Source organism: Ambystoma mexicanum, chromosome 1p (assembly GCF_040938575.1).
Source record: "Ambystoma mexicanum isolate Mex_15411 chromosome 1p, UKY_AmexF1_1, whole genome shotgun sequence".
Classification (NCBI taxonomy): Eukaryota; Metazoa; Chordata; class Amphibia; order Caudata; family Ambystomatidae; genus Ambystoma; species Ambystoma mexicanum.
In genome coordinates, this window is record NC_090921.1 from 341,878,400 (window position 1) to 341,897,953 (window position 19,554).

The window sequence follows — 19,554 nt, forward strand, 5'->3', positions numbered from 1 at the left end:
GTCCACTGTTTAGTGGAAGGGTTGATCTGCTAAGTTGCAGATCCAAGCAAGAGGTGAACAAAAAAATGAACAAACCGCTCACTGTGTTCAAGAATACAGAAATTCGAAAGCAATAATTTATTTGCTAATACAAACAAACATATAGTGCATGGATTTTTGAAACAATGCTGAAGAATGCAACATACATATGCAAAAACAATAACAATTCATAATGACATCAAATAACAAAAGAAAAGTGTAGTATATACAACAGGGTAAACATAGAAAACTGTATGATTAGTATACAGATGGATTTCAATAGTCTCATTATTGTATGACAGTATACATGCTAATATCAATGGGTGGATATTCTGTGAATAAATACAAAGGAAAAATTAGAAACGGGGGGGCTATAAAATCGCCCAAATTGCAAAAAGTGTTCTAATTCATAGGAAATTTCTTGTTTATGTTTCGTAATCCTTCTAATTGTGACAATAAATGTTCCAGGGTCATAGGGAAAACAAGATATCTTTTAGGCCAACGTGGCAGAGACTGAATGTACAGAATCTGGTACAACAGGGAACCATACAAAACAGGTGTTCCCAGTTCGTATCACGTTTCGGCAGATTTGCATCATTTTGCGTCCGCCTTCATCAGGGCTCCATAGGGGCGACCCTGCCGGTGCTATAGATCCCAAGTTCTCGGTTCGATTCACTAAGAGGCTAGGGGCCGAGCATAGGACTTCCTCAGGCTTAGTCCTGCTGAGAGATGCGGACCCGTACAGTGGAGGGTAGGCTCTATATCATGTGCTGCTGATCGGGGAATGATGATTCACTGCAGGGAGGGTGGGTTGAGAGTACAGTGTTATTTCTTCTGGTCAACCAACTGTTTGCTTTAACACTGGGACACCTACGTTCTCACCACCTAAAGGTTGTTTTGTCTATAGTGAATGTTGGACTCATGCTGAGTGGGAACGGTACCGGGTCTCCAGAAGAGATCTCAGTTCCCAATAAAACTCAACTCTATTTAGAACATGTGTATATCAATGGACACAAAACTCCTGCATTCCGAGACACTACAGCTAGGCTGTCACCCGCAGAGGGTACAGCCAGGCCAGTATATTGATGGGCCTGATTGTAGCATCAGTGTGCTTGACAATAAGAGTAAGTGCCCCTTGGTGATAGTAGAGGTCAGCTGGCGAGGTGAAATGACCCTGCGCCGTGTAGCGTGAAAGACTCCATCCCTGTCACATGTCTTTTGGGTAATGATTTTCATGATCCTGAGATAGTTGCAGCGGCTACCAGATGGAGAGCTAAAGTGATCACCGGATTGAACACTCTCAGAGCCGTTAGCCACTAGTTCAGTTTCACAGACTGCTGAGTCGCCTACTCCTGCAGGAGAGGGGCCAATAGCCACTGAAGACACTACTTTGGTAGCAGGGGACTCAGTGACCTCAGAGTTGCCTGGCGCAGCGGAGGAACCTGAGTTGGAGAACCAGGTGAGCACATATCTCAAGGGTCTGCCCAAGCTGAATGAGTTTGCATCAGGTAGGGGACAAGATCAGACTGACTTCTTTAAAGCCCCGAAAGAGTGTCCAACTCTGGTGGGTCTGCGGAAGAAGGTGGAGGAGCAGGCTTAGGGCGAGGACCTGGACTGTTCAATGTGTACTGGGAGGATGGACTCCTGTACAGTGAGCCGAAAGACTCTGAGGTCGAGGGCACCAGAAGGTTGGTGATTCCCCAGTGACACAGAAAGTTCTTTTTGCGGGTCACTTGGGAGTGACTAAGACATTGAACCAGTTGTCTGTGCACTTTTAAGGTGTAAAAGGTGGGGAATTTTTCCAGTACCGCCTGACTTTCCAAGCTTCTGGCAAGTCAGGTGGTGCCACAAAGGCCCCCTTAATTATTCTACCCATGGTTGGACGGACCTTCCAGAGAATAAGCATGGATATTGTGGGTCCTTTGGATCCTCAAACCAGCTTTGGGAACAGATACTTCTTGGTAGTGGTAGACCATGCCACCAGGTACCCTGAGGCTGTCCCTCTGAGGAGAATCAAAGCTACTATGGTTGTAAAGGCTCTGCCTGGGATATTCTCCCATGTTGTATTCCCCAAGGAAGTCGTTTCTGACAGGGGATCAAACATCATACCCACGTATATGAAGGCTATGTGAGGAGAATGTGGAGTCACCTACCGGTTCTCTACATCCTTCCATCCACAATCAAATGTGCTTGGAGAGCAGTTGAACCAGTCCCTGAAAGGCATGATAGGCGTCGTGGAAGAGCACCTGAGGAGAAAATGGGATATTCTCGTGCCACAACATCTGTTCGCCTACAGGGAGGTGCCACAGAATGGAGTAGGGTTTAGCCCTTTTGAGCTTCCGTTTGGACAACCAGTACGATGTCCCCTCAGTCTAGTGAAAGAGGGATGGTAGTTAAACCCCAGATTCCCTACTATGTATTTGGCCTTCAGTCTAGAATGGCAAAGTACATGGAACAGTCGAATAAAAATCTAAAGGCCAGTCAGGAGCTGATGAAGCACAGGCATGACCAGAAGGCCACTGTTAAAGTCTATTTTACAGGCCAGTGGGTGTGGATTATGGAGCCTGTCAAACATAGTCCCTTCAGGACCAGTGGACTGGTCCTTACTGTGGGCTGGAAAAAGTCAGTGAGGTGAAATATCGCATTGATGTGAAAGGACCTAAACATATGCGCATAGTCTTTCACATCAACCGGCTAAAACCCCATTAAAACTGGGATGACTTGGTTGTGGCATTAGTGGCTGGCAGAGAGACTTAGGAGGAGACTGATCACCTCCCAGGCCTTCTGCAAACTAAAGCCACAGATGGGTCATTTGAAGGTGTCAGCCTGTCAGACTTGTCAGAACAGCAACTGACAAACTGTCATCGGCTACTGGGACAGTGTGAGTCTGTTTTCACTGACTCCAGGTCATGCAGATTGGTGCACACATGATGTGGATACTGGAGACAGTAGGCCCATGAAGAGTCGGATTCACCGGATGTCTGATAAGGTCAGGGACACCATCAAGGAGGAAGTTACCAAGACGCTGTTCCTAGGCGTGATAGAGCCATCCCACAGCCCCTGGGCTAGCCCAATGGTACTAGTCCCTAAAAAGACCAGTGATGGGAAGACTGAAGTCCGCTTTTGTGTGGACTACAGGGGTCTCAATTCTGTCACAAACACAGATGCTCCCCCCATTCTTCTGGCAGATGAGCAAATTGAGGAGCTTGGTGCTGCCGTACCTTTGACCTCACGGCTGGGTTTTGGCAGGTCGGCTTGACAGATGGAGCGAGAGAGAGGTCAGCATCCTCAACTCCAGAATGACATTATCAGTTCACTGTGATGCCATTCGGATTGAAGAATGCCTCTGCCACTTTTCAGCAGATTTAGACAGCATTGCTGTGTTCAGGTACACCTGGAAGGATCACTTATCCCAACTGAAAAAAGTGCTTCAGGGGCTGCAGTATGCAGGTCGAACTACCAAGGCCACGAAGTTACAGATAGCGCAGGGCGCAATGACTTACCTATGGCACCTGGTCGGTGGATGTAAGTAACAACCTCTCGAAGCAATGGTACAGGCTGTGAAGTATTGTGACATCTCTACCACACAGAGGCAGGTGAGTGCCTTTCTAGTTCTCACTGGGTACTACCGATCCTTCATGAAGGGGCATGGGACCATTGCCATGCCACTGAATGATGTAACTACCAGGAAAATGCTAAAGAAGGTAACTTGGACCCCACCTGTCAAACCTCCTCAGGATTTAAAGGATGCATTGTGCAGGGCCCCAGTTCTGAAAGTGCCAGACTATTGCCAGGAGTACATTATCCAGACAGACGCCTGTGATTTTGGGATTGGAACAGTTTTAGCACAGCTGAACTCTCAAGGGGTAGATAAACATTTTGCCTACATTAGCAAGCGATTGACAAAAAGGGAAAGGAACTGGGCCGCTGTTGAAAAAAGAAGCTTACACAGTCATGTGGGCCATAAAGAAGCTGACCCTACATCTTTGTGTCACACTTTAGGATAAAGATGGACCACTGGCCTCTTCGATGGTTAATGGACATGCAAGGTGGGAACCCTAAGCTTTTGCGCTGGGCCATATCCGTACAGGGGTTAGATATGGACATTCATCAGAAACCAGGCTCCCAGCATGGAAATGCAGATGGCCTCAGCCGGTACGTTCACCTTGATGACAAACCAGACCCTCAGTAGGGTGGTGGTTCACATGTTGAGGCTGGAGGGTATGTGAGGAATTAGACCATCCACACAGTAAGTGTGCGCTCTCCTGGGTTGTTTGAAATTTTCCATGAAATTTAATGATGGTAGATCAACATCGGAAATTGTAAGTGGCTAATCCTCACATCTTTTTCTATGCTTACCTCATGACATACACATAGGCCAGTCTACTCTGGGTGGACACAGTCTACAGGCGCAGTTCCCTCTGTCATATTTATTCGGGATATGACAGCCAGGATTACACCATGTCATCTCAGATGGGGGAGGGCAAATCCTTCCCCCTGCCAGGGCCAGCCTAATTGACTATCAAAGGCTCCATGGATCCACTGTGTCCTTGTATTCAGCGCTGTAGATGGTGGCAGCGATTAACATAATTAGCATATTAATATAGTTTACTTCGAACAGGCCAACATGGAGGTTAACAAAGAAGCTATGAAACCCCAACAACCTTTGATATGCACTCAGTCAATCTGAAGCCAGCTCCCGTCCTTAGTATCAATGGACAGTGAAATATCATGTCTAGGACTGTATGTTTACAGTAGGGACCCCCCTGGAGGATGACCCAATTCAGAAAGTACGAGTATGTGGATTGACATAGACAGAACGTCTGTTCTCACCGCAGCTGCAAGGGAGACCTGCCCCTCTAACCACAGAACCACAGAGAGCTCCATTAACAAGAGAGACCCATTGATCCACAACAGGCAAGAAGATGGGTGGGACTTACTATGACATGTTTTCACCCCTTTTTCTTTTCTGTTGCAAAGCACTATGGTTATGACCTCAAGCATATAGGAGAATGTTGGTGGGGACCTAGGATTGTTTAATTAAGGTAGGATTAGCCTACACCAATCCCTGTGGTTGATTTGGCATTAAAGGAGGGTTGAGCCCCTGTTTTGGGTAGATCATCTGAAGACTTTGACAGGAGTAGGAAGAAGAACTCAGCATTGAACCCTGTCTACAGGTACAGTCTGAATTACATCTTTTGCCAGCGAAGGAAGGCCAGGACCACCAAGAGGGAAGCAAGATCCCTCCACTAAACATCTCCCAGTGAACAGAGGGAGATACTGAATCCAGATGACCCTCCAGAAGCTCCAGAACCAGTACCCAGCCAGCACACAGTGTGCCCTGCTAGGCTCTGCAGCAATCTTCCTAGGTGGAAAGTGCCAGAGAGTCTTTGAACCAAATCCAGGACAAGGCACTACCTGCATCACTCTCCTCAGCTTTAGGCTATCCGCCTTAAAGGATGACACAAGCCCAGTGAAGAAGCTAGTAGGAGTGCATTGACAAGCATCTACCAACATCTACCTTATAAGACATGTTTGAGATTTTTGAGCCAGTCGAGCCCCTAGAACTCCAACCGACTACACCCCTGACAGTTGTTATGCTGAAGTGGCTAAAGCCATCTGAGACGGCTCGACCAGTGCTTCAGAACCGCTGGCCAGCACTGAGTTAAGGATTCCTGACCCCAAGCCGCCATGTAGGCCAGCCTGCAGCCGTCGATCCAGCCTCGCTTGCCAAACTGCTTGCTGCCTGATACCCGTAGCTGTCTCCCGTCTTGAATTCTGTCACAAAAGCTGCAAAGTGCTCTGAAACTGACTCGACCCTGTCGAGCACCAAGAACTTCTACAGCACAAGGTACATTATGGTTCTGACCCCTTGGTCCTTCTCCGAAGGTCCATAGGGACATTCTAGGACCCATTGCTCCCTTTGTGTTGAAACCAAGTATCCTTGAACTATTGCGATTAATTATTATACTGACTACCCTCCTGTCAGTATCCAGAGGGCATCCCTTTTCCTTCTTTGAAGCCGTCTTTCCTCTGCATTCCTTTACAAGGTGGGTTGTATTTTGTAGTGTGCTAGAACTGTCTGTTGTGATAATAATAAAGTAGATATTTGTATACAACCTTGACTGGACACTCCCTTTTATCATTGGGTAATAATTGCATTTTGCTGTGTTGCAACTAACCAACAATCCACAACCTTTTGAAGATAAGCCTGTCGTTCCGTCCCCGTTACCAACATTGGACAAGGAGGTTTATAATTGACTTGTGTTTCCAATCTGTTTGCATTACTACTGGTGTACTAGAGTTGTGGGGCTGATTGATGGTTTAGAAACCAATATTCATCCCTGAACCACTGGTGCCCCGGAATTTGATTAATCACATTGGTGGCAAGTGGTCGGATTTAGTTGGAGCCTTGTGCACAGCTTAATCATGCAATGATAAGAGTACTGTTGCATGCAATGTTTAGACATTGTTAGGTATTTGTAATAATCATGGATCTTGACATATAAACTGTGAAAGGCATGAGCAAGGATGTCCTGCGCGTTTTATGTCAAGAGAGGGGAGTTCCCCACAGCACTAAGGTTAATAAACCTGAGTTGCTGACCAGCCTCCAAGCTTTGGTAGATGCGATGGCGGTTGGGGAGAAGACCCCAGGGGATGGGCTAGTCCCTGTGTACCTGAATGAAGATGGTGTAGTGGAAGATGATGAGGAAGACAGCATGAGCAGTGTTTCTCGGCAACTATCCCACTGGGGGGAAGTGTGGTTTCTCAACACTCTAGAGTTTCAGTGAGGTCCGGGGCTAATGCGGCATCCCGCAGGTCTCTGGCCAAGGCAAGGTCTTTAAGTGGCCCTGTAATTGTTACAGCTGTTAATGAGGCAGAGGATAGAAAGCTCCTGCTGGAGGAGTAGAGACTAGCGCTAGACGAACAGATACAGTGGGACATGGTCACCATAGAGTTACGCAAGGTGGCGCTCGAAGAGAAGAAGCAGGTCAACAGATCCCCCTCTAGCGAAAGTATGGTAGTGGCTCAAACCATGGTGCCCGGGATAAACCCAGCTGCCACATCCCCAAAGACTTACTGCAGGCTTTAAAGTGAGGAAGGATAACTTTATTGGTTTTAAGTGCTCGAACCTGCTTTGCAGCTACAGGAGGTGGAGGAGGTACTGTGGGGGTGCAGCCCTGATGTGTCGCTTACCAACACCACAACTGATGTAATTCTTCAGTTAGCTCATGAGGAAAGGCCCGTTTATGAGATCATGAAGGCAGCCCTCCTCAGGAAGTTCTGTAGAACCCCAGAACAGTATCTCAAGAGCTTCAGAGAGCTCTGAAAGAAAGGTGGGCAGACATTTAAAGTGTTCATACACTTGACACTTGTCGTTGAAATATCTGAGCTGGTGGGTGTCTGCTAACACAGTTATCACATTTAAAGGGATGTACAATTTGATTGCGTCTGAGCATGTATTGAAGAATTGTGAGGCTGACCTACACAAGCATCTTGTGGACAAGACCATTACAGACCCTAGGGAGCTTGCAAAGGATTCCGACAGGTTTGTAAGTCCAAAAAATGCTCAGACGAGCACACCTAAACCATGGGAAGGACAAAAGGGGCGTGGCCAGCAGCTATGGTGTGAGGCTGCTTCAGGAGGAGCTCCTGCCAGATCTGATAAACTCTGTCAATTAAGGCATGAATGGTAATGTGCATTGGAACAAGAGGAAAGACCTGTCAGAATATCGTGGCAAAGGTTTTCTGGTCTGCAAAACAACTACGTGTTCTGAAACTATGCCATCTTGCTGAACAAAGGAAGCAATATGGCGATAGGCGCGGGGAGACGGCTGGCAGTAAAAACGGCAGCAGTGTTGGAATGAATCACACTGGAACGCCGATGCAAATCCCTGTGTGGTCATAAAGGCCCTGAGGAATAAAAGCTCACTGCAGGAGCACAGATGCACTGTAAAGGGAAGCTCCTGCACCAAGGAGCCAAAGAAGACTACTGAGTGCAGGAACAAGGTGAGCCTACGCACCTCACGAAACGGGGAGCTGCTAACCCGTAGCGACTACAGCAGCCTGGGACCGGATTTGGGATGGCGTTAAGAGTGTGTGCATGGGGCTGCATATCACAGGGTGCGCTCCTGAACGAGGGTCCAGCGGAAGGTGCATCACTCTGGGCTTGAGGCCGAATAACCCAGCACACCCCCATAATAGGAAGTGGGAAACAAGATCCCATACAGAACAGTGGACGAGTGGGGCATACAAAAGCTCTGTGAAGAAAGGACAGCAGCAAAACGAATTGTTGGAGGCGCGCTCGCCTTCCTGTTCTCACTGCAAGCAGGGGTGGACTGGCCTTTAGGGAACTCTGGAGATTTCCCGGTGGGCCTCTGCACCCTGGGCCTCTTTTATGTGGTATTTCCAAATTTTCTCATAGGAAAAGCATTGGGCTTGCTGAAAATGTGTCATATAGGCCCACTTTGAGCTTCATTTCCAGGGCCTCTTTTGGTCCCCAGTAATTATTTCCAGGGCCTCTTTTAGTTCCCAGTCCAGCCCTGACTGCAAGAGAGGCGTTCTCTGTCGGAGAGCCGGCAGGAGGTATATTCCCTTCCCGATAGAGGCCCACAGGGCTTCCAAACACTTGCAGAACCACAAGAGGGGGAATAGAACCCTAAAGGAGGAGAAGGCACATAGTACATAAAGACATAATTACAAATCCTGTGCTGAGTCCGCGAATCTGCGCACTATGCTGGCCCAAGGACATCATTGGGACCCTAAACAACAGCCCTATTGGGGCACACACAGTGGATCCTGTAAAAAGGTGGGGTAGCACAGAGAGGCCACAGCTCAATAACTGGACACGGCCAATAACTGGACACCCTCTATATGCCATAGCTTCTCCGGGGCCAGATACCCTGGCACAGCACCACAAGAGGAGACCACAAGGGAGGTAGGTGTGACTGGGTCTGTGTTGGGCCTGACAGGGAACCCTCCCGGCCGACTTTCGTCGCTGCTTCTCTCCCCTGGTCTCATGGGTAAGACAATAATGGGTCAGTGCCTGTGAGGAGACAGGAGGAAAATACAGGTGCGTGAAGATCAGCGCAGAACGCTGGGGCATTATAACAGCCGATTTCAAGACAGCCGAATAACAAAGTAGCGCACTAACAGGCTGGATGTCTCCTAAGGCTACCAAAGGGAAGAGCTGTCCAAAAATACTTGACAACTATGCCATACTCCCGTCCCAAAAGCCCATAGACAAGATGGCTATGATGTGTTACAATGGGAGGGATGCAGACGAGCCCGGCAATCAGATCCTAAAGGCAATCGTGGAGCTGAGGACAACGCTAAGCGCCAACATTGACGAAGTAATAGTTGATGTTAGGCTGTTACGACAAGATGTGAGGAGGCTGGCAGAGAGGACTACTGAACTGGAATCTCAACAGAAAGACAATAAGGCAATGGCACAGGATAACGGCGCCCAGATCCACATAATTCAACAAAAAGTACATTTTCTGGAAAGTAAGGCGGAAGACGCAGAAGGGAGGGCACGAAGAAATAATGTGCATGTGATCGGCCTATCAGAAGGAGAGGAGGGCGCAGACCCCACGACTTACATTGAATTGTATTTTTACAAGACAATGGGCCCAGGAACCTTTCACAAGGATTTACGATAGAAAGAGCGCAAAGGGTGCTCATCAGGAATACACCGCCCAGTGCCCCCCCCCACTCCCGATAATAGCAAAAGTCTTAAACTATAAAGATAGAGAGAAGATCTTGGCCTACTCCAGGCAGGGTGGTACATTGCAGAGGGCTTCTGCAAACTTGGCGGTATACCCGGATTACACTTTCCAGGTCCAGAAAAGCAGGGCGAAGTTCACCGCGACTAAAGCCAGGTTTTGCAATGCCGGACTGAAGCATATGCTAATGTACCCTGCAAGATTGAAAGTCCTGCACAAAAACCGCACCCTATTGTTTGACCGTCCTGAAGAGGTACAGGAGTGGATGGACAGGGAGGGGATTAATACAGGAACTGGGAATGACCCATTACCAGATAAACGCAAGGATACCTCAAAAGTAGACACAGGTGGAATTTGACGACGGGATGAGGCGGAAATATATTTGAACTGCGGTACAGACAACAGAGAGCCGGTGAATGTTCCTTGAACAAACAAACCAACAGCGAGGTTGGATTCCCCCATGGAACCTCAGAAGCTGCCTGTATTGCCCAGAGGCTGGATGCACACCACAACGGAACTTGATATTTCCAAAGGAGCAGATCTCTCCCTAGGAGCTACTAACCCTCCTACAAAGTTTGTTTTTCTTCTTTTTTCAGGTGCTTGTTTTTTGTGCCTGCGCATGACCTAGGGATGACTCCCGAAGGCACGGATGAGAAGCAGACATGTCCGAGCACGGGTACCAATGCTGAGAAACTTTTCATAGTTGGAGTAATTGGGGAAGTTATAATAAGGGAATCTGTGTTGCCATTAACAGTCTCGGAGCAGAGGTCCTTCTTTCTGGCGATGGGTCAGGACGGGGAGGTAAAAGGAATAGAGGGAGGAGGGGTCAGATGCACTTGCCCATTTTAGCGCATGTGTTTGTCCATGGCTAGTGAGATAAAACTGTTAACCTTGAATGTCTGTGGGCTGAATAATTTTGTCAAGAGGAACAGAGGGTACCCCTATCTCCGGAGGCAAAAAATTGATATTGGCCTGCTGCAAGAGACACATCTCATGCCTGAGAAGCAGGCATTGCCCACCGGAAAGTGGGGAATGGGGGGGCGACTATAGGCTCTACATACTCAGTGTATGCCCAGGGAGTACTGACTTGGATTGCCCCAGCTGTGCTCTTCAAGGTGACACACATCAGGCAGACAATGAGGGCAGAATAGTGCTCGTGTAGGGGCTTTTAGAGAATGTGGACACTTGCTTAATAAATTCATATGCACCCAATCACAACACGGCAGCCTTTTTTCAGAAACTCTACCCTAGAATCAGACCCTATAGAGAGGGCTCTGTAATATGGGGAGGTGAATTTAATTGCGTCCTGAATTCCTGCATGGAAAGATAGGATTCCAATGTTCTGAAACCTTCCCCGCCTGCTGGGGTCCTACAATTGTTCTTAGCATCATTTGACCTAATTGATATTTGCAGGGCGCTTCACCCGAATACTAGACATTACTCCCATGCCTCCTCCAGTCAAACGGTCCACACTAGGTTGGATTACTTCTTTGTGGGGAAGGATATGATGGACAACTCCATGGTAGCGGACTATAGGAGCACAGTTCTGTCAGACCATGTTCCACTGTAGCTACAGTGGCTGTATGCACCTATGAGGGAGGCCCCTATCCCAACATGGAAATTGAGAAGCCTGGTCTTATTGGACCCCGCTTTGGGAAACCACTTGCAAGACAACATCAAAGAATACCTCCAGCACAATGAGGACAGTGTGCCTCGGGATGGTACTCTGTGGGAAACTCTAAAGGTGGTAGTTAGATGCAATGCAATTGCCAAATAAGTGGGTTTTCAAGCTACGCTATGCAGGGAACTGTCTGCAGCAGAAGATGCATTGCAAGCATTGACACAATCCCACGTAGAGTAAAGTAGCAGGAAGCGGACAAAATGGCACTGCGCCAGCAATGTTGGAGCTGTTGGGAATGATTGGGGAAACATAGCTATACTAGGTATGTAGAGAGACAGCACGCAGAGGGGGACAAACCAGGCAGGCTATTGGCGTGGCTATGTAAGAAGGAGGAACAACGTGCACCTATCTATTCAATACAGACGCCACAAGGCTCCATGTGTAACACTCAGGAGGGCATTAACACAGTCTTTTACCACTTCTACAGTAGCTTATACCAGGAAACGCCCAGGTCAACAGACCTAGTTATGGAGGAAGTACTAGGCGATATAGACCTCCCTAGTTTGGAGGAGGGTGCGGTCAGTGAGTTAGATGCCACTATCACATTTGAGGAACTGGTAAATACGATAAGGTTGCTACCCACAGGGAAAACCCAAGGCTAAGATGGTCTGCCTAGAGAGTTTTAAAAGAATTTGCTACAGAATTAGCCCCTCACCTCCTGGAAGCCTTGGATGAGGTGTATGATTCAGGCATCCTCTCGCTCAGCATGAGAGAATCAATCATTGTACCCCTGCTGAAACCCAATAAACCTCTGCAGGAATGTAGCTCTTATTGACCCCTGTCTATGCTTAACAAAGACAGCAAAATCCTGTCGGCAACCTTAGCCAATAGGTTAAAGAAAGTAATACATACATTGATACACCCTGATCAGTCGGGTTATGTACCAGCAGGATTATGTCCCGGAATCTACGACTTTTACACCACATCATGTACAGTACTGCTTCCTGTGAGACACTGTGTGTGCGGTTGCCGCTCTTGATGCAATAAAAGCGTTTGATTCCATTAAGTGGGACTGGCTACATGCCACCCTACATGCCACCCTGCGCAGGTTGGGCTTTAGCCTTTACTACAGGCCACGTTGGGTGGAGATTATATATAAGGAGCTGGAGGCAAGGGTTAAAACGGGCAGGCACTTCTCTAAGGCATGGATGCTGGAGAAGGGCACAAGACAGGGCTGCCCGCTGTCACCACTACTGTATATTCTGGCAATGGAACCGTGGCTTCGTACATAAGTGCGGAGTACATTACGGTGGGCATACCGGTCATGGGAACACACCATTTTCTCTCCATGTATGCAGACGACTTGCTTGTATACCTGCGAAACCCTGAAGATATTTTAGAATTGATAATAGAAGTCCTTGCTAGCTTCGCTCAGCTCTCGGGCATCACAGTTAGTATGGAGAAGTCTTCTCTGTTCCCATTAGCCAGATTGGCCAACACACAGCCTAACAACCTGCCAGTGTTGGCTTTAAAGTGTAAAGAAGAAAAATGGACCTTTGTGGCACACCCTAATAGAAGAGATATAGATAAAACTCTAGGGTAATAGTTAGGGAAAGTGATAAGTAGAAAAGTAAGTAGTTTTGAGGTGCAGAGGAGAGAGGAACAACCTTGACACCTAGGTTGTATAGAACAATGAGAGAAACAGCTAAATTCCCAACTTGGGAACTCACATCCCCTGCACACTTTCTTATATCTGGAAAACCAGACCAGTAATTATTTTTTTATTTAAACAGTATTACAAGTATTATTTCTAAAGGGAATTCGAATTAACTAGATTTGAAAAGACACAGTTGTTCAAATAATAGGCTTTCAATCAGATAAGGTCACAAGAACAAATCTTAATTTTATTCGTGATGTTGAAGCTGTGGAGGGCCCAACGCGTTTCGAGTGATTCAAAACTCTTCATCAGGGGCAGATCAAATTTCTAAAAAAGATATGTACAGTCATATTTACAAAAATATTTTAACATCATATTCATATCCAATAGTTTTTTAAAACAAAAGAAGGCATTATAGTCATCATGGAATGTATTCTAGTAAACAAGACATTTCTTGGTCTAACTGGTATTATACAGCATGGCAAAATGTATAGGCACCCATTGTGCATTGAAATTACTGTCATATCCATTCAATCTATTAAACTTAGTGTGAGTCAAGTACCACTACGAGGTATATTATGTCATAATATAGTACCCATTAGTCATGGTAAGAGAAAGGAGAGATGTATTTTATGCGTTGCTAAATAAAGAATAGACACGTCAATTACAGGGACTAACCTTGTGATTATTGTTTATAAAAAAAGGGGGTGACTACAGCAGGAGAAAGAGTCTACGGTTTACTCGGGAAATCGAGATGCAGGGTATAGGAGCTTAGTCCTATCTGGAAGACAGGGGTGGAAAAGCAATTAACATCGTGTATCCCAAGTTCTAAATATCCCAAACCCACATAGGTTGTAACAAGGAACTTACAGATGTCCTCGAGGTTGAAAAAAATGCCAAATGTTTTCGTCAAGTTGATATAGTAACAAGGATCATCTTGGCCCGCAAAGGCCATCTGCTGGGCAACCCAGGCTTGTATGGTACAAAGGCTGTAGCCAGGTTCTAAAGATAAAATAAAATGTTACCCAATGACTATGGATAGTTATGAGTGTAGGCTGGCATAGTATTGCCTATAGGTTAAATCTCACAAGCTTACCTTAAATTAATGGCGCAACAGCATGGAAACAGGAAGTGTGAAGTTCATCCTATTCCATGCTCGGCGCTGGCGGGGAATTTATAACGAATAAATCAGTGACATCAACACGCGCATGCGCGTGTGACGTCACTAACGTGGTCCTCAATGGATAAAGTTTGTATAAAGTATATGGTGCGATACCTATCGGGAAAGGCATAGCACCATCAGGGTGATGATTGTACCCATAATTATTTATGTGGTGTTTAAAAGTAGTTGGCCTCTTTAAAGTGGAGTGTAACCACATTTCGATATTTGGGGATCGACATTTTTCACAATCCGTTTAAGGAGCATTACAACAATACGCAGAAGGCCCTGGACAGGATAAAGAACGTTATGACATTCTGGAGCAAATTGCCCCTGTCAGTAATGGGCAGAGCGGCACTGCTAAAAAGGGTTGTCCTCCCTAGGCTCCTGCATTATTTTGCAAATATCCCTTACAACATACCGAAGGCCTTCTTCAAAGAGATAGACTCCTGATGTAGGGAATTGCTCTGGCACGGAAGCAGATGTCGGATTTCTTTAGCCTCACTTCAAAGACTGTATGAGGAGGGGGGCATTAAGGCCTGCATTTCGAGCTGTACTATGTGACAGGCAATTTCAGTTTGTGGTTCGTTGGCGGACGACCCCACCCCGGACACTAAGCTCTTTCAACCGGCAGCTCCATGCACCTTCTTGAAAGAGTTGTTGTGGTGTGGGCGGTCACAAGTTAATATTTACCCATACTTGGTGACATTGGGTATACAGTTGTGGGATAGGTCATTAACACTGATGAAACTAAAAGACCAGTTTTCAATGCAGATACCCCTGGCCTCATTGGCCCCAGAGGCGTATTAAGTGCATAGGGGAATCCGAACACACTGGGAACCCAAGGGTATTGTCACAATAGGGGACTTGCTTACAGGTACCTCCTTTACACCCTTTGGAACTAACACTTTGGGTCTACACCACAGCCAGTACCTACTGTACTGCACCATAAAACACCTGGTCGCGCATAAATGGCCAACATACGTAGAAGCGGCAGGTGCACTCTCCTTAATTGACACCATGTATGACATAGATGAAGGCCCACACACTATCTCTAGGCTGTACGGGTTCCTCCTAGAGAGCAGTCCTGGATCTGATGCAGTCATAAAGTCCCAATGGGAGGAGGACCTAAGGATTAAGTACCTGGAGACGCAATGGGCTCAGAAACTGCAGTACCACATAAGAGTGTCTCGGAACGCATGGTTGCAACTGATCCAACTGTATGTAACACATAGAGCATACTTGATCCCTTTTAAGATATCAATGTTTCCCGGAGCAGCCGGGCAGCATTGTCCTAGATGCAGAGCCACTGAGGCTGGGATGCTGCACATGTTTTGATCCTGCCACAGTATATCTCAGTTTTGGGGAGGGATAGCAGATAAAATGTGCAAGGGAGGCATTAGCATACACCAGCTCTCACCGGAGGCCTGTTTGCTTGCCCGATTTACGCACCCCACAGATTCCTGTGGGCTATCTCCAAAATGAAATATTTAGGGTGTATACTGGCTAAACGATGGATAGCAATGACCTGGAAGTCGCCGAAAGGCACTCTTTTAGAAGACTGGTGGTAGGACCTTAAAAAAAGGGCACAAGCAGAGACCACGGTCTGGCAGAAAGCAGCACGAGTAGGCCCCTCTGACACTAATGTAGACATTACGGTATGGAATACACTCACACATTCATTGTTTGTTTGGGCTTCCTCAGGGGAGGCACTGGGACACAAGCCCACTGCGGGAGTACAAACCGACCCATCTCCGAATGACACGTAGAGATGACACTGAGACTCGACTAGCAACACTGATGGAAGGGATTTTGAGGGAGGGAACCCAGGGTAGCGGGGTAGGTAAGAGTTCATGGGTGTGGTTTGGCCACGTTGCTGATGATCCAGAAAATAGGAATTTCATCAATGTATAACTATTTGTTTGTTTTATATGCCTGAGCAATAAAACCAATAAAACCTGTTTTTAAAAAAAGAAAACATGATGGGAAGGACAAAGGTCCAACCCACTCCTTTTCGAAGTCAGGTCCCCAAAAGACTCATGGGAAATCCCAAAACATTAGTTCAGCCAAACACATCGAAAAGAAGAGAGCCGTCAACTCTAACAATGAGACAGCTATGCTCTCACCACCCAAAGGATGTTTCATGTGTAAGGAGCTGGGCCATAGGAAAGGGAATCCTGCTTGCAAGGGCCTACCCAAGCAAGCTTTAGCGAATATTGGACTCATGGAAGAGGCCATCATTAGTGTGGGCCTCCGAGAGGAGGGCTTTCCACTAGGCCAAGGAGTGGCCGAATGTGGGATGGTCACACTGAGTGGGAACCATACTGGATATCCAGAAGAGATCTCAGTTCCCAATAATACTCAACTCTATTTAGAACATGTGTATATCAATGGGCACAAACCTCCTGCGTCCCGAGGCACAGCAGCTAGCTCACTGCTGTCACCCGGCAGTGGGTACAGGCAGGCCAGTATATTTATGGGCCTGATTGTAGCATCAGTGGGTTTGATGGAAAGAGTAAGTGCCTCTTGACGATAGTAGAGTTCAGCTGGCGAGGTGAAATGACCCAGCGCCGTGTAGCGGTGAAAGACTCCATCCTTGTCCCATGTCTGTTGGGTAATGATCTTCGTGATCCTGAGATAGTCACAGCGGCTACCCGAATGAGGGCTAAAAAGGTTGCCAGATTGAACACTGTCAGAGCATTAGGGCTTGGAGTACTTACAGAGGGCTTTTCGGAGGGACCAGCATGGTCGTAGTCCATAATCCATTTCCAGAGACTGCTGAGTCCCCTACTCCTGCGGGAGAGGGGACAGTAGCCACTGAGGACCCTACTTTCGTAGTGGGGACTCAGTGACTTCAGAGTCGACTGGCGCAGCACAGGATCCTGAGTAGGAGGACCAGGTGAGCGCATATCTGAAGTGTCTGCCCAAGCTGGATGAGTTTGCATCCGCGGGGAGCCAAGATCATACTGACCTCTTTAAAGCCAGAAAGAGTGTCACACTTTTCCAGGCCTGCAGAAGCCGGCAGAGGAACAGGCTAAGTGTGAGGCACCTGGCCTATTCAAAGTCTGCTGGGAGGATGGACTCCTGTACAGTGAACCAAAAGACTCTGAGGGAGAGGGCAGCAGAAGGTTGTCTATTCCCCAGTGCCACAAAAATGTTCCTTTTGGATTTGGCTCACCAACTTCCTTTAGGGGTCACTTGGGAATGACTAAGACATCGGACCAGTTGTCTGTGCACCTTTACTGGCAGCAATTTGGTGTAAAAGTTAGGGAATTTGTCCTGTCCTGCTCGACATTTCAAGCTTCTGGCAAGTAAGGTGGTACCACCAAGGCCCCCTTAACTCCACTACCTGTGGTTGAGTGGCCTTTCCAGAGAATAGGCATGAATATTGTGGGTCCTTTTGATCCTAAAACCAGCTCAGGGAAAAGATACTTCTTGGTGGTGGTAGATGATGCGAAAAGGTACCCTGAGGCTGTCACTCTGAGGAGCATCAAAGCTCCTGTGGTTGTGAAGGCTCTGCCTGGGATATTGTCCCGTGCTGGATTCCCCAAGGAAGTCATTTCTGACAGGGGATCAAACTTCATATCCACGTATCTGAAGGCCAAGTGGGAAGAGTGTGGAGTCACCTACCGGTTCTCTACATCCTTCCATCCACAGTCAAATGGGCTTGTTGAGCAGTTCAACCAGACCCTGAAAGACATGATAGGTGGCTTGGAAGCGCACCTGAGAATAACATGGGATATTTTCCTGCCATGCCTTCTGTTCGCCTGCAGGAAGGTGCCACAGAACAGAGTAGAGTTTAGCCCCTTTGAGCTTCTGCTTGGACACCCTGTACGAGGTCCCATGAGTCTAGTGAAAGAGGGATGTGATTCCCTACGCAAGATGTGGTAGACTATGTACTTGGCCTGTGGTCTAGAATTGCAAAGAACATGGAACAGTCGACAAAACACCTTGTGAAAACAAAATCAAAATATCGAGGCTGAGTACCCCAAAAGGAAATACACCGAACACGGGTTACAAAGGAACATACAGAGATCTTTTTTTTTATACTGAACAGTTTTCCAAGAAAATGAACAGATAGCTATCGACCCTCAGTACAACACAACAAACTCCAGCGTGGTTCAGTGTGTTCAGTGAGAGACGCTGTACATTAGAATTTGTTGCTATTTTATACCATTTGCGAACATGATGTCCAACCCTACTTCGGGTTAATATTCCTCTTATACAATACTGATCTAGGGTTCATGCCGAGTTCATACATCTACATGCAACCAGTTTGCCTTTAATACATACGTCAACAAGCACGGTAAAAGTGTATTTTAGGATTTCTCATAAAGGACTTCTCAAACATTAATACAATGTAGTTAAACAAGTGTTCTTGGTTCAGTATTTGGATACATTGTTCTTAACATATGCTCGCGGATTAGCTTCATTGGTGCAAGTAATCCTTTACACACAGGTCAGCGAAGGACAAGGTGACTTCACAGAGAGAACCTAAAATGCCGGATTGACCTAAAATGGTGGCCTACATTGATTCTAAGGTCAGGACCTTGAAACACGGATTTCTTCGCAAGTGGCTTACAAGCAGCTTGGCGTAGGCCAATATACATATTATTCGTTCAAATAGGAGGTACGATATAATTTCTCGTTTGACAAACCCTCCTTTTGGCCTATGCCAAGTGCTAAACTACTTCTGATCTCCTTGCAAATAACTCCATGCATCATCGTCCATGTACCCTGAATCGCTGTCAGAAATATCTATTTCCATCAGGTCATTCCCTAAAATTTCTTTTAACACGTATTCCTTGGAGGTTTTATCTGGGGCATACACTCTATGTCCTATCGTACCTATCGCTTGTGCGCAACATCCCCCTAGCATCGAACGTATTCTAGGTAGACACTGGATACAACAGCAAAGGAACAACATAATTCCCAAAATGATCAGTAAGACCGAAAGTACCTTCTAACCCCAAGATCGCAAGAAGTCCCAGAACCAAGCGCTAAGATTCCAGTTTCCCTCGGGAACATGCACTTCTGAACTAAGGACGTGCAAATTCTGTATTGCCTTGAAGATAGTTGGGGAGGAATCTGGCATGAAAACACAGCAAGCGTACCCCACTAATTTACACACTCCACCACGTTCAGCCAGAATGACATCTAATGCCATCCGGTTCTGAAGCGCTACTAGTCTTATCGCTTTCTGTTCTAATGTCATATTGTAGAGTATGTCCGTGGTCCGGTTGATGGTTCTCTCCAGTACTCTCGCTAGTCTTCTGATATCTTCGGAATTCGCTATCTGCCCCCAAAATGGCACAAATGATTTTGCTACATCTCCCAAGACCTGTGCTGGAGTGTCACCATTCTCGTCCCGCCG